At 58.5% G+C, this 15,323-nt stretch overlaps 1 protein-coding gene across 5 annotated transcripts in view; it reads left to right on the top strand.

The window, feature by feature from the left end:
- Positions 1 to 15,323, top strand: part of BCOR (BCL6 corepressor) — a 128,687-nt gene that overhangs the window by 21,148 nt on the left and 92,216 nt on the right. The window contains exon 1 of one of the 5 annotated variants that reach the window (XM_074392058.1): positions 10,700 to 10,865. The exons of the other annotated variants lie outside the window; for them this stretch is intronic. The gene's annotated coding sequence lies outside the window, so the exon portion shown is untranslated. Of the gene's footprint in view, positions 1 to 10,699; positions 10,866 to 15,323 lie in introns of those variants that run through there. 5 annotated transcript variants of the gene reach the window in all.

Below are 15,323 nucleotides of genomic sequence, written 5' to 3'. Positions count from 1 at the left end.
CTTCCCCACAGCGGGCCTGGGGTCTGGAGGGCCTTCCTGGTCCCCTGATTAGGGCCAAGAACGCAGCTTGATGTGTTTTGTGTTTTCTCCCCTCTGCACACTTGGCACTTTTCAGAGTGCTTCACTAAAAAATAAATCAGATAAAAGAAAAACTTCAAAGCAGCCCTTCGGAGCCAGGCCTCGGTGAGCTGGGGTCACCCCACCACCAGGCCCACCATTCGATTTCTAAACCGTAGCCAGGACCAACTGGTTACCGCGCTGACCTTTTGCACACCAATTCCTCTCCTAGCGCTAGCTCGGTGGCCAGAGAGCCTCAGCTTCACCCACCTCCTGCCGGTCCAGTCCCGATGCCCCTCCCGGGAGGCGCGGTAACCTTAAACGGCACGCCAGGCGGCTGGCCGAGCTGGTTCGGTGACGACTCCCTGGAGACAGCAGCTTCGAGCAGCAGGCCCCATCTGCAGCGCAGCTGAAGGAGTTAAGGCTGCCCCAGGCGTGAGCGGACCCGAGTGGGGCCTCAACAGGAGAGAACCGTCGGGGGACCCCGGGCAGCCTCAGCCTTAGGATTCCCAAGTTGCAGGGGACAAAGTGGAACCCGCCTCCCGAAGGGCTGCGTGGGGAGCCCAGAACACCCCTGTCAGGGGTTAGGGAGGCGCCTTGAAGCGAAGCCCAGAGTGAGGCTTCTGAAGCGGGGTTGGGGTGGGGGGAGAATCGGTGTGCCCTCAAAGCCACCTGGTCATTAAAGGCGCTTCTGCACTGTACAAGCAAGCGAGCAGCTGCAGCACCCGACCCTTCGGCTCCAGCGGCCCACGGTGCAGGCGGGCAGGGGGGTAGAGGCTCTGCGCGCAGCCCCAGGTGCTCTAAGGCTACCTCCTCATATCCTGCCGCTGCTGTGCAGTCCCAGCCCTTCGCCCCTCGCCCTAAAAAATAATCCCGCTATGCGGGCCAGAACCTAGGTTGCACGGGCTCCTGACCCCGGCTCGCCAGGCTTAGCCTAGTCCGACCCCACCTCGGCTTCACAAAGGCCACGTGCGGCCAGGGCCGACAAGGAACGGCCACGACTCAGATCTTTAATTACGCTAGGAGTCCCTACCCTCCCCCCCAACCCATCGCCAGCTTCCAGCCCTTTAATCAATTTCACGATATTAAATATTAATTTCCTGCCAGCCACGCTTTCTCGGAGGAGGGGGAGGGGATGGGCAGGGCAGCTCCGAGGCTGGGATGGCTTTGCAGGGTGTGACCACGACAGCAAGGCGCGGAGGACCCGCGGACTCAGTGACCTGTGCCCGGAACTCGGAGCCACTGGATTTTTGCTCTGTAGCTGGGGAACTTGGAGTGTTATGAGCGTCCGGGTGCAGGCCTCCAGGAGGGGCAGCAAGGTGCGCGGAGAGTCCGGGTGTTCTGGGCGACCGCCTCCTGCTCCCCCACACACCCCCCAGTCGCGAGTCAGCCTCACGCGGGCCCGCGGCGCGCTGCGATGATGGATCGCGCCTGGCGGGGGTGATTTGGTGTTGATCGCACATTATCACTGGCAGGTTGGACTGGCTGCTGATGGACGACTTCTAGCGGCGGCGGCAGCAGCGTCTTCAGACACCGCGCTGGGACTCGCTCGCTCTGCTAGGGTCTCTTCCCCTCCACCCCCACCACCTCCCTACTTCCAGGCATCAGGAGGGCCTGGTAGTCCCACTGAGGTCTCCTCGCGCCCAAGGCCGCCTGCTCCCGTCTGGGTCCGGGTGTGGGCTGTTGGCCGAGTGAGGAGAGGAGCCAGGACGCCTCTCCCACTTCCTCCCACTCCTCCTTCCCTTGCCGCCTGCTCCCCACCCGCTTCCTGCTTCCCCACCTAAACCTGGAGGCCCTGGGTCACTCCGCGGGTGATATCCACGCTGCCTGACCCTGGCCGCGGGGGTGCGGACTCCTCCGCCCCGCAGCCCCTGACCCTCTCCCCCAGTCGCAGCAGCCGCGGCACTGCGGTGCGCCCCTTCTCGCCTTTTTCTAAAGTGCCTGCAGATACAAAAGCGGTTTCGTAATGCCTTCCGTCTGCGAGAGCCGGAGGACCTTGGCTGACCTTTCGGAAACTGATTGCAACTGCCTGTTAACAGCCCGTACTGACCGCACTGAGCGGAGCGGAGGACAATCATTTAAGTGACAGACGGCGAGGTGGCCCCGGCTCAGTCGAGCGGCCTGGTTAAGCCCGCCCCGCCCCTCCTCCGACGCCCCCACCTCCCACAGCTACTCCCCCAGCCCAGGGCGCACTGCGGGCCGCGTCGGGCGCTCCGGCGAGTGGGGAGGGCGCGCGCGGGTGCGCGCGCGCGTGTGTGTGTGTGTGTGTGCGTGCGTGTCCGCGATTACCGGCCGACTGGTTAACCCTTTGCCGAGCAGCCGGCCCCTTTGAGGCCGAGCGCTGCCGGCTTAATCTGCCATCTGCAAAAGAGGAATGAGCCGTCTCCGCCGACTTTCCCTAATGGATAAACTCTATCCTCCTAGCGTGACCCTGGCTGCGTCCCTGCTGCTGCTGGGGAAAGATCCCGACCCTTGGCTCTTCTGACGCGGCCCTGGGTCCCCTCCCTGCACTCCCCTCCCTTTGCACAGGCACAGACACAAGAAACAGCACGAGGGGTCCAAAGGCTCCCAGAGACTCGCGGTGCAGTGGATGTGGGTGTTCCCGGTGTTTTCTGTTTTGGAAACTGGAGAGAGATGGGAGGAGGACGTAGCGAAAAGCCGAGGTGGGGGAGGGGAGGCTGGTGACAGGGCACCTCGGGCTTCGCTCGCTCCCTCTCTCGGGAGAGATCGCCAGCTGCTCTCCAACAGGCAGCGCCCTGAAATCTATTTAAAGAGAGGGAAAGGGGAGGAGAACAAAGGGGGAGGAGGGGGACGGCGAGCGGAGCCTGGGCGAGAGCGAGCGAGCAGGGAGGATCCGCCGCTCCGCGGGCACATCAAGCGCTCACATCTGTACACTCCGCGATCGATGGGGAGAATGGATAATATTTGTCAGCTGCAGACCTTTCTCTTCTCGGTTCCTGGGGAGGGGAGAGGGTGAGGGAGGGGGAGGGGCGGACAGGCCAGGCGAGAGAGGCCGCCTCAAGGACAGCGCGCTTCCCGCTGCAGCCACACGGAAACCCAGAGCCATGAAAGCCGGGGGATTTTTCTCTTATTATCATTATTAATTATTTTTTATTATTCCACAGCAGCCAGCGAACGCTCGGTGGCGCCCCTCCCCCGCTCGCCTGCCGCCTCCCTTTGTTGATTCTCAGCTGCGAGCGCGGCGGGCCCGAGCCGCCGCCGCCGCCGCCGCCGCAGAGCAAGATCTGCTCTTGCGCCCTCGGTCGCAGCTGCGGCCCAGGAAGCCCGAGCTGCGTCCCCGCCCCCTGCCCCCCACGGCGCGGCAGCCCTTGCACCCCCTCCTCGCCTCCCGCCACGAGGCCAGCCCAGCCTCTCCACTGCCTCTTGCTGCGGTTACGCGTCCCCGACGCAGAGCAGAGGAGCTGGCTGCTGCGGCCCCCGAGCCTCGGGCCGCGCGGGGACTTTCGCCACCCCCTAACTCCCGCTCTGCACGGATGCCGCCGTCCTCGCACATGGTCTTCATTTTGCACACTAGCGGCGTGCTTCCTCTCGGCTCCTCTCCTCGGGGCTTTTCGGAGCGAGGAGGGAGGTTTAGAGGAAGTTAGAAACCCAGCGAGCCCAGGGGAAAGGGGGAAAACCCTTGCTCTTAGTCTCAGCTTCCGAGGCTGAGGGAGCGCCCCGCGGGGGTGGGGCAGAGCCTGGGTGCTCTCCCCTTCCTGGGATGCGGGAAGGGCTAAGTGAAGGGTGGCGGTCGGAGAAGCCACAGATTTGCTTTTGCTCATCCACTTTCCTGCTCAGACCGGCTTGGGTAGCACTGACCCGGTACTCTCGGCAGAACCCGGATGGGAGCAGATTGGACAAGCGGTCATCAAAGAAGACCAAAGACATCTCCGGCTGCCCCCCACCCTCGGGCCTCGGGCGGGGGTGGGGGTGCCCCCTGGGCCTTTGCTTCCCCGAGCACCCCCAGGTTGGAAGCCCAAAGCCCACGCCTCACAGACCCTGGGTTCAGGCCACCTCTCTAGGGCGGAGGTGTGCAGAAAGCTCTATTCCGAGTTTACTTGAGGCCTGGCTACCCCTCCCCCCGCCACTGTCGTCCTGCGATTCCGGGCCAGCCTGCGGTGGCGTCCCCGACTGCTCCGCGGTCCTGGGCAGGGCAGGAAGCTGGCACGGCCGCCGGCTGGGCAGGCGCCACTTGGCCGGGCCGGCTGCTCGCTGGAACTCGCGCGGCACCTTCGCGCCGAGTCGAGTTCCTGGGTCTCTAGCCTGGTCACCCTGAGCGGCTTTACCCCCAACTTTGGCCATCGACCTCCCGCGGAAGTGTCCCTATCTCCTCCTCCCGCCCTCTCAGCTTTTCCCTTCCTCAGTCTGTCTCTGGAGCTCTCTAACGCAGTCAACGGCCCTTCCCGAGATTCAAAAAGAAGTTTTGTGTTTCCCCGGGGGCAGCCGCCTAATGCTTCCCTTGTTTTCCGGAACAAAGCACACATTCAGTGAGGAGGGGGCAGGCGCTGACTCCCTCCCTCTCCGCAGCACCCCGCACTCCTGCAGGTTCAGAACGCTGGCTCCGGGGCCCGGGTAGCGTGGGGGTGGGGTGGGGACCTTCTTTCTCTAGGCTCGGCCACAAAAGCCTCGCTCGGTAGCCAGAGAGCGGCGTGGTGTTTGGGTGAGGTTCCCAGCCCGGGCGGGGAGGGCGTGCACGCGGCTGTTTACAGTGAGCCTGTGCTGCTGGAAGCTCACCCGCCGCCGCTTGACAGCGTGGGGCACCCGCCGGCTGCCAGCTTAGAGGAGATGCGCAGCGGCGAGCCCTCCGGCACTCCACCCGAGGCTTCCGAAGCGCCAGGGCCATGGCGCGCAGGGAAGCTCCAGGTCTCCAACCTCCAGTTCCTCCGGCCCACTTAACCCTCCCCCCAACAATGGCCTGGATCGGGTAGTATATCAAAGGGACTGGGGTGGGGAGGGGTGAAGAGCGCCCTAGGGGCGCTCAGGGCTGTCGACGCGTCTGGGTTCTGTGCAAACCCTCCGCCCCCGCCAGTCCCATTGCAGGACTAAATTATCTGGCCCGAGTGAGCGCAAGACAAATACTCTCGTGACTTGGAGGTGTTTCTCCCTCGGGATAACGCCCTGCAACCCCACCTGCCCCAGCCCACCCTGCCCAGCGGACTTCCCTCCACCCCACCCCGTGGGGACCGCTGCGCTAGCTGTGCCCACGCGCGCCAGGCCTTCTAGTCGGCACAGCACTGCCTTAGATCCCGCTCCACCTCTTCCCCTTTCCTGGGCCTGTGGCCGGCCCCTGGCGCCTCCAGCGCGGCCTGAAACTTGATCCCATGTCGAAAGGACAGTGTGTAAACACCAGGCGCGCTCCTAGAGCCCGCGGGAGGGGCCGAGCGAGGGCCGCCGGGGCAGCTCCCAGGCCCTGCGCCCCCTCCTGACTGCTCGCCCGGGGCACGATCCGCAGGGCCGCCGCCTCGCTCTCTGCCTCCCCAGTTGGCTCGGCCAATTTGAGCCGCCGCCGCCTCCACCGCTGAGGCCTCTTGTTGAATTTTCTAGATCGCAACCGTTCACTCGTGGCTGCCTGTGTCTCCCCTCCCCCTCCCACAGCTGTTATCTCGGCCAGCAACTTGGTGGTGGTGGGGACCCGTCCCCCTGCTGACCCTGGCCTCATGCTCCGAGTTCACCCCAGCAGTTGGGGGTATATGTGTTTTTCTTCGGGTTGTGGGAAGGGAGGTAGAGTCTTATCGGAACTGTGAGGCTTCGTGCCAGAATCCAAGGCTGGGGTACTAGCCAGAGGATCCTCCCGGCAGAAAGCCATGGTCCTCCCTGTCTTACACCAGGAGGTAGTGACAGTCCCAGAGGGGCTCCAGGAACAACTCTGCTGGCAACTTCTGTTCATTCCAGGAAAACATCACAGAAGAGTGAGGTGATGGGAGGCAGAAAGATCCTCCCTCCCTCCTGCTTGCCCCCAATCCCTGTCTGCGCTTGGGCATTTGGGACTTGGTGCGTAGGCGTCTCCTGCAGCAGAGCTCACCTGTGCCTTCGGCCTAATCCACCCACAGGCCACAAGACTGCTTTTCCTCTTGATTTGGAGTACTTGGTGGGTCGGGGGGGGGGGTGCGACCCTTAGTGGGTTCTAGAGGTACAACTCCCCCAAGCTAGGTCAGTTCTGAGCTTGTGCCAGGAGGCGCTCTTGGGCTTGTGTCTTCCCCTGCCACCCCCAGCCTCAGCCTCCTTTCCCCTTGGCCAGCTGTGTCATGCCCTAGCCACAGGTCTATGCTAGCTGCGACTGTCCTCCCGTATGGATATGTAAGAGGCCCAAAGCTGGGGCCCCATGGCTGAGGTGGGAAGAAATGAAGCAGTTTGCTAGTGCAGGACTCACAAAGACATTGTTGATGATGCCAGAGCAGTTCCCGGTCTCCAGCATTGCGTTAGAACAGCTTTTCCTCTCAGTAGAACTTTTGCTAGTGGGTTTCACAGGCTCAGGGCCCAATCTTGTTAAAGTAGCTGCACTCCCAAGCCCGGAAACACATAAATACACACAGGCAAACTCCCAGGAGGCTGGGTGTAGGAACCGCACCAAGGGGATCTGCAGCAGCCCGAGAATGTCTGCTTTTCCTGTGACGGTTCTGAGAAGGGCGCCTGTTCCCTCCCTTTGATGGTTCTCTGACAACTGGTAGGGAACAAAGAGTGGAGGCCACGGGCTCATTAACTGTCATTTTCCAAAACCTCTTTCCTCTGCTTCTAACTTTTGCCCAAATTACTACTTTGGGGTTTTCCTGAGGTGTTCTCGCCATCTATTTATAACTAGAGCAAGATTTCCAACTCAATCCTTATTGATCTTAACTATGATTTAAAAAAGGGAATCTATGAAATCATTATTATAATTTGGTGTCTAAGATGACATTTCAGTAGGTCAAGTTCACATAGTTATTGGCATCTAAAATCCCCCCGGCCCTTCCAATTGGATAACCTGCGTCTCCCACTGTCAGTTTCTCCTCCCTTTCTGTAGTGGAAAAAACCCGAATCCTCTCAAAGATGTTTATTCTCCTTCACTCCTACCCCGTCAGTCTGTGAGAACCTTATTTTTGTTTAGGGTAAGGTATATTTCTATGTTTTGATAAAGAAGAGAGTCATGTGTGTTCTTCTTCAGGCCTGAAAAGATAATTATGCATCCTGGGAGCTTGCTCTTCTGGCTGTTTAACAGACAATCTGGATTCTGGCTCTGGAGCAGGAATGCTTCGATGTCCCAGCCTCCTCCTCATCCCCTTTCCTCTGTCACCACTCAGCCGTCACCAGGCCTTTAGGCGGGTCACACGGCCTGAGGATTTCTGTTCTGAAGCCTGGGAGTGCCTCAGAAGACTGCAACTCAGAGTCTGGTATCACACATTCACATTTCTTTTATGGTGCAAAGCATATTTGGAGCCATTGGAATTCCTGTTCCATCTTTCTGAAAGTTTATGAAGAGCTCCCTATGGGGCCTATGGTGATGGATGTCAGGAGGCCCAGGAAGGAGTGAGCCATCATGGTGGGAAGAGTTGAGTGCCTGCATGTAAGACTCAGACTCGAACCAAAGCAAAGTGCAAACAGCAAGGAAGAAAAGCAACTCTGTGCACCTGGCTGATACCCTGCTTGGAAACAAACCGTACCTCCCCACCCTCCCATCTCAAAGCTAGTAGAGCCTAGGGGCGAACCATTCCTTTGGCCTCCCTTTAGCTCGACTTGGGAATGGCGCAGTTAAGCATATCAGGAAGCCGAGATGCATCCACTACTCCTCACTTCCCCTGGCGCTGGGCTCAGCTTGGCTGAACTTGCTGTTCCTGTCTTTTTAGAAGAGCTGGTTGTGTTCCCAAAGCAGGATCGCACTGTGCCGCCTCCCCAGGGGTCCCCAGCTATTGATTTTTAATATCCGTATTCAATATTGTGTATTAAACATTGAATCCATGCACAAGAGGATGTGATGCAAATCACCAGCCGTGCCTGAGACTTTAATAGTTGTTTTATTGCCCGGAAACCACAGTTGGACGCAAGGCATCCTGCAGCCGAGGCTGGGGGGCAGGGATAGGCTGAGAAGAGGGCTGAGCGGAGCAGAGCAGAGGATAAGAGATCTCTGAAACAGGCACTGCTGTAGGCACAGCCAGGCACTAACAGCTCCCCCCAGGCAGGCGGGTGGGGGGCCGGCTCCAGGCTGCTGTGGAAAGAGCAGGGGCTGTTGTGTGAGACCCGGGCAGAGGAAGAGGTGTGGGGCTGTGTTCTTCCTTCCTGGCCTTCCCTAACTGGACTGTGCATTCCTGTCCAGCAGCCCTCCTTCCCCTCCATGCAGATGCTCACCCAGACACACATACACAACCATGGAACAGGAAAGTTAACTTTGGGGCAGGAAACCCCAGGCCTTGGGCCTCTTCCACCACTCCTAGCTCGGTGACCTTAGCACAGACCTCTCTCAAGCTGCTGGGCCCCATTTCCCTCCTTTGCCAATGGGGGTGATGCTATCTGCCCTACTTCCCTCACAGCCCTGGTGGTGAGGCCGCGCAGCGCATGAGATAATATTCGGGGGAAAAGGCTTTTGTAAACTGTCAGGCCCCACGTAGGCAGGCTGAGGGATTAGTGCTGGCTTTCCCTTTATACTCCCTCTCTCCTGCAGGCTGTGTCTCCTGGCTGCCTTCTTTCTCTCTGACATGAGCCCCCTCCCCCATGAAGGGCCCTCTCCTCTGCTTCCTCAGCCACCTCTGCTTGATCTCCTAGGCTTCCTGCTCTGCCTGGACTGTGCATTCAGGCTAGGCAATCCAGTTTGGAGGAGGCCCAGCAGGGAGAAAGGAAGGGTGAGAACGACTGAGTGTGAGGTCGGGGTAGATGCAGCCAGTGTGTGCAAAGCCAACAGCCTGGGGAGGGAGGAGAAGCACACTCGGTGTCTGCGGCCCTGGGTTTCGAGGGGCCGTGGGGAGGAGCAGTGGGTGGGGGCGTTGATCGGGCATGTGCGGAAAATGGTGGTGGGGGGGTGTGGTCAAGGGGAACCTGAGTCTGGGAGTCTCTCTTCACGTTGCGTTGTTCCTGGTTACGGGAATTCCGGCTTAATCCCAGTTGCTGGAAGGCCAGGGTGTGGGCAGTGCCTTCGGGGTATTGCAATTGGGAAGGCCGAATGGAAATGCGGTGGAAAGTGGCAGCCCTCCAGCGCAGCCAAGTCAGATTAACAGTTGCCGGAGGCCCTGGGAGTGGAGGCACCAGCTCTCTCTGATGGCCTTGCAGGCGCCCTGAGAAAATTCCGAGCGCCTCTAACCCGCTACCTTTGTCCTGGGCTCAGGGAGGAGCAGAAACTAGAGGAGTCTGTATTCTTGAAGACCACCCCAGGGACCCCACTGTCTGCTGGGAAGGACCCAGCCAACTATAGGCCCAGGCCCGACAGACACCAGCTCTGGCAGCAGGTCCTGCCAAGAGTCTGTGTCCACGTCCTTAGGCGCGAGAATGGGGCTTTGCCAGGCTGGGCCTGGCTGCGCACGCCTCCGCTTCGGGACTCAGGCGGCTGCTGCTGCCTGCGTTTCCGGGTCTGCGGCGTAGCCTCCCTGGTTCTCTCCTCCCGCTTTGTCTTGCTGCCAGCTTCTCGCCTGTCCTCGCCAGTCTCCTAGGTCAACGGGTCGCGCCCTGCCCCTCGGTGAGCGTCTTTGCACACATGTGGTGGTCTTCCTGCAACCTGGGTCAGCTCGGCCTCTTTCCGCAGGGTACTTGGCTTTGCCTTTGGATCGCTGCGAGTGTCCACTTCTTGCGCTCCCCTCCTCCCCACCTCGCCTTGGGCAGACGCATCCCGAGCTTGGCGATCCCCGAAATAGAAATATCCCCGGGTTTCTGGTTTAGCTCCACCAAAGCAAACTCAGGAGGGATTGGGGTATCTCTCACTGCGTTTCCTGCAGCTCTCAGCCCTAGGCCGAAACTGGAGGGTTTTTTTGTTGAGTTTTGTTTTGTTTTTTTGAATGAGACCTGCTTTGCAGAGTTGAGGCGGAACATTTCTGCGGCAGACCTCGAGGTCTGTGGCGTTCTCCCAACTTTCACGACTGTAAGCCGCCGAAAAGAGAATTTGGGTACATGGTTCTGCCGCTGACCCGAAAGTTGGCGGGACATGTGGGCTGGGACGAGAGTGTTCGGATTGCACATGCCTGTGCGGATCGCAGGGACTCTCGGTGGATTAGCCACCAAAAGCGGGGGAGCGCCGCGTATGGGTGCTAGGGCTGGGGTCCAGCGGGGACCTACAAACACCCCAGGCGGCCGAGCAGGTGAAGGAACCATTCCGAGCCCGCCCCCTCCTCCCGGGCCCGCACGCCGCTGGCCTTTGCAGCGGAAACAAGGTATACAACTCCTTGAAAGTAAACTTGCCGCCAGGGGCCAGGGGCGCGAAGGAAGGAGGGGGCTGACAGCGGTGTCTGAGTCGGGGAGGCCAGGAAGGCTTGTGTCAAATTTCAGCCCCTAATGACACTCGGTGGCGAGGTGCCAAGGCCCTGGGAACGGCAGCGGGGGTTCTGGGTGAGAGTGACCACGCCGCGGGGCCCAACTTGCGAACCCTGAGGCGCCCGCGGGGCCCAAGGAGGCCGCGGGGGCGGGGGCGGCGGGCGGGGAGGGGGCGCTCCGAGAGCCTCCTGAGCCGAGCGGAGCGCAGGCATCTTCCGCAATCCATTCATGCACTGAAGCGCGTGCAGAGCTGCTGATCGCTGCCATTGTTACTCGCGGGCGGTGTGGGAGCTGAGCCTCCACTCTGGTGAGAGATAAATGGCCTCTGACAGCCCCTCCTCGCCAAGAGAGCTCCTCGGATTTCACCGCGCGGCGGCTCTCAGGTCTGTGCCTCGCTCGCTTCCCGGTGAGAACCTTTAAATCAGCCTCCCGGCCCTCCCTCTTCCCGGACACTGTCCCCCGCCTGCTCAGGCCCCGGCAGGGCCCCGGGCGCGCTGCGTGCAGTCTCGGGGGCGTCCTCCCTACCTGGGGGGTAAAAAGGGTGGGGGGCTCAGGGAGGACCTCGGGACCTCGGGACCATGAGGGGAGGCGCCGGGCGCCCCAGCCTCGGCTCCGCGCCTCCGCGGGTGCGCAGCCCCGCGCCCCGCCTCCGCGCCCACAAGATGGATCAGGCTACCGTGCGGAGAGCGGGCTGTAAATATTTAAAAAGTCTCTCGCGCGCCGGCGGTAATGGCTTTCGCAGTCGGAGTGTGTGCTAGGGGAAGAAGAAGGGCGACGTGTACTGTATTGCAGGGTGGGGAATTGTTCCTACGCTTCCCCTTACGTCCGGGGTGGGCTGCACGTTCAGGCTTCCCGATTTCCCGCCCTACGCCTCTCCGCCGCCGCGTCCCACGATAGGGTCGAAAAGGCCAGTCTACAGAGAACTTGAGCATAGCAGGGAGACAGAGGCCTGGTCGAGGTGACCCCGGAGCCACGCTCCCCACCAGGGTCTTCCAAGCTTCTGGGTTGCGACTGGTCCCAGACCCCTAATCCAGGTCCGTTTCTCGCTGCTGCACAGGGGAGGGCGGGAAACGCAGAGATTGGCGCCCCCTGAGTTTGAGTGGTCGCAAAAGCCTGGGCCGAGGTTTCTGCAGAGGGGGCCTGGACCCTATTTGTGCCTTTGCTACCCTCCGCAGCCCCTCTTAAACCTTGATCGGCTCTCCAAGAGACCCCCCACCCCCATCTGAATCTGAAAGTAGCTTTGTGGCTGCTGGGACCGAAACCTGGGAGGAGGCGGCACGGAGAGACTGGGGCAGGAAGGGGGTAGCCCCCAGGCTTAGTGGAGGTCACACGTGGACCTGAACGGGGACTCTTTTGCCTCTCTGGTGAGTGTGAGCCTGGGATCTTTAAGGCCGAGACTTGCCGGATGGAGGAGGTGGGGGAGGGGGATTCAGCCTTCTCGATCGTCTGGGAGAGGCTTAATGGGCCCACCACAGGGTGTGTGCCGGGTGAGGCTGTCGCCTTTGCCAGCGGCCACTCCCTGACGGGGCGGGGGAGCCGAGTTGCCCAGAGCTGGGGCGGGCCGGGCGCCGCGGGTTCGCGCGGAAGGTTTCAGGGGTGTGGGCCCAGGCGGGAGCTGTTCCCCTGCGCCCTCCACCCCGTGGGCTCTGGGACCCGCCAAAGTGTGGGTGCTGGTGGCGTGTCAGGGCGCGCCGGGCTGCTCTTCGCGTTCGAGCGCTGGGAGCTCCCGACTCCTGGCAGCTCCGTGCACTCCGCTTCCAGGGGCTTGTGTTGCGCCCTTCTCGCTTGTTTGTCTCGTGTGAGCCTCGTAAACCGCCCTGATTTATTACTCAGACTAAATGCTTAATTTGTGAATATGAAACAGATTAAAAGGGGCGGGGGGAGGGGGGTTGAGGTCGGCATATTTTAGCAATCAGACCAAAGCAGCCCGGCAGATGTTTCAAATTTGTCGACATTTTCAGGCTCATGTGGAAAGCCAGCCAGAATGGTCAAGAGGTCCTTTCTCCTTCCTTCAACCTGAGAACTTGGCAGTGATCAAAAGGAGGTGATTAGTAGCTACAGAGAAAAGACACCAGCAGGCAAGGAGTTAACAGAGATTGAGCTGTTCACCTCCAGGATTGGGATGGGGGAGGGAGGAGGGGGGTGCCACAAAGGCAAGCTGATCACAAAGGCTAGGAGGAGTCCTGCCTAAAAAGGCGCAAGTCCTGGAAGCCAACTCTGAAAAACGAAGTAGAGGGCCATTAAAAGTTAATTCAGTAAATGAACTTCATTGATGATAAAACCAATAAGAAAGGTGGAAACTCCAACTGAAAATAGCCGACAGACAATAAAAAGAAATCGCTTTGATGTGACCTGAACATGTGCATGCATCTTTGGGCAGGTCCCCCGCAGTGATCCACCTAACACAGGCTTCTCCCAAGTACCCTCTCCCTTTGAAGACCCCACATGTATAGGCAGTGTTTTTTTGGCGTTCGTCATTTTGGGGCAACTTCGCACATCAAAGGCCAGCACCGTTTTGTTTTCAGCTCCCTGGTTCCAGCCGCCCAGTGAAGCAGATACAATTTCTATAAATTGGCCTTCTCCTCCAGGTTTCGATTGATCATCACCATATGAGATTATTGAAAGTCTAATGTCTTATTTCACTTTCTCCAAGGGGTGAGGAGGGGAACCATTTATTGGAAGTCAGGCCACGTGAAGACTGGTGTTGTGCAATAGTAATTTCCATTAGCCTGGGTTTATCGGCCTCCAGATACTGCCACGTGTCTCCTGCAGGTTCCCTTTAACCACCTTCCCCTCCCCGTCTAGGTCTCAGCATCTGACCAGGTTAACAGGTAGAGTTCAAACCAGAGCCTTCCTATTGGGAAGGAGAAAATGGCTGATGACCAAAACTAAGGAAATTTTTGTTTTGTTTTGTTTTTTCGAGACTGAGTCTTGCTTTGTCACCCAGGCTGGAAGGCAATGGCGCAATCTTGGTTCACTGCAACCCCCGCCGTCTGGATTCAAGCGATTCTCCTACCGCAGCCTCCCAAGTAGCTGGGATTACAGGCATGCTCCACCACGCACGGCTGATATTTTGAATTTTTCGTAGAGACGGGGTTTCACCATGTTGGCCAGGCTGGCCTCGAATTCCTGACCTCCTGAACCACCGCGCCCAACCAAAAGATGTGTTTTTTAACGTTATTTGTTATAACTTAAGAATCCTCTCTTTGGCCTTTGTTTTCTACCCCAGAGGTTTTTGTTCTCCTTTGGCCTCGATACCATCTTTCGTTTCATTAAAGTTGATTGTGGTTCCTCTGTCTTGTCCCCAGCCAGACAAAGGCTTAGGGAAAGTCAAAGAACGTGTTAATTATATGTTTCTTGTAAACTGACTTCTCATTTCCCCCTAACACATTTAGTTGGCTTGGTGTTTCGTTTAACACTCAACTGCTGCAAATATGCTGCTTAAAAATGCTGCTTTTATTAAAACAAATAAATGAATTCAAAGACCTTTCTAATTTCAACTCGCGTAGGCTAGAAACAGAAGAGAAAAAGCAAGAGAGAGGGAAAGACGACAGGGAGGGGAGAGAAAGGAGACCAGAAAACACACACACACACACACACACACACACACACACACACACACACACACGCACAGAGCATTCCTCCTGCCATCCCTCCGGAAGCCGTGTTAAACTGGTCCATACAATCGTCCCTGGCTGCCCCCTGCAGCTCGCCAGTCCTCCTGGATTTTCTATCACTTGGCGCCTAAGGCGATCATTAGCTGAGAATGGACAACCTCCTCTACCTGCCAGCAGCTCTTCACTTACCAGCCTAGGGAGGCTGGCCCCATTTGCTCAACCCGAGAGGGGTCCTTGGTTTTTGCCCCTGGGTGCATTGGTGCCTAATTAAACTCTATCCAGGGCAACGTGCACTAAATATACGTAGGCTGAGAGGAAGCTGGGAGGAAAAAGCAGTCATTACCTAGGAAGAGAAAGTGAATCTTTGGAGAGAGAAAAGGAAGGGCCCCTGCGATGGCGCTGTCTATTTACCCTCAGCAGGGCCTTGGAGTGCACGTTCATTCTTGGACTGAAATCAAGGACAAATGGAGATTGGGAAAAACTCCACAGCCCAGACATATCTGAACAGGGCCTATGTCACCACAGGGCAGGAGGGAAGTCTGCTGTCGCTCCAGACAGTGCTGGCTGCAGAAAAATGACTTGGGTGCCCTTGTGGCATCGGAGTTACTGCTCATGTACCACAGGCCCCTCACACGCAGGAGCTGGAGCTGTATAAATGGCCGTGGGGACAGAAAGGAACAGATGTGTCAATACTCTAAGGACTAGGTGTGTGTTGTGAAGCCAAACAGACTGGAGGAGCAGGAGAGAACCGGCAGCTGAAGACAAGAGACCCTACTAGCACCTGGGCCCAGGCAGGATCGAAGTGTCCCGCCCTGGCACTAAAATGACAGCCAGCAAACAAGAGTGTGTGCAGATGTCATACAAGAGCCACCAGGACTTTCATGGAGCCCCATTTAATGCAGTGGAGGAAATCAGTTGAGAGGGTGAAAACACTAGCTCGGAGTGACATGTTAGTGGCAAAAGTGAGACCAGAACCAAGAGCTCCCAAAAACAGCCAGACGAAAAAAAATGACTTCTGGTTAGAGAAAGATCCAGACTGCTCTTGGTCACTGAAGAGGCCTGGTAGTTTAGTCATTTGGCATTTATTAAGCGCTTGCTGTGTGTAAAGCGTTATGCTGGGCATCAAAGGGGGCTACCAGCGCTATAAGCCCTCAAAGGACTGAGCAGGAAAGACTCTGCCCTTTATATGTGCCTGGTGACAAAGGCCATGAAAGACAGTGGGCA

This window comes from Saimiri boliviensis, chromosome X (assembly GCF_048565385.1).
Source record: "Saimiri boliviensis isolate mSaiBol1 chromosome X, mSaiBol1.pri, whole genome shotgun sequence".
Taxonomy (NCBI): Eukaryota; Metazoa; Chordata; class Mammalia; order Primates; family Cebidae; genus Saimiri; species Saimiri boliviensis.
Note: the sequence above shows the minus strand (reverse complement) of the source record. Positions and strands in the feature narration are given on the sequence as shown.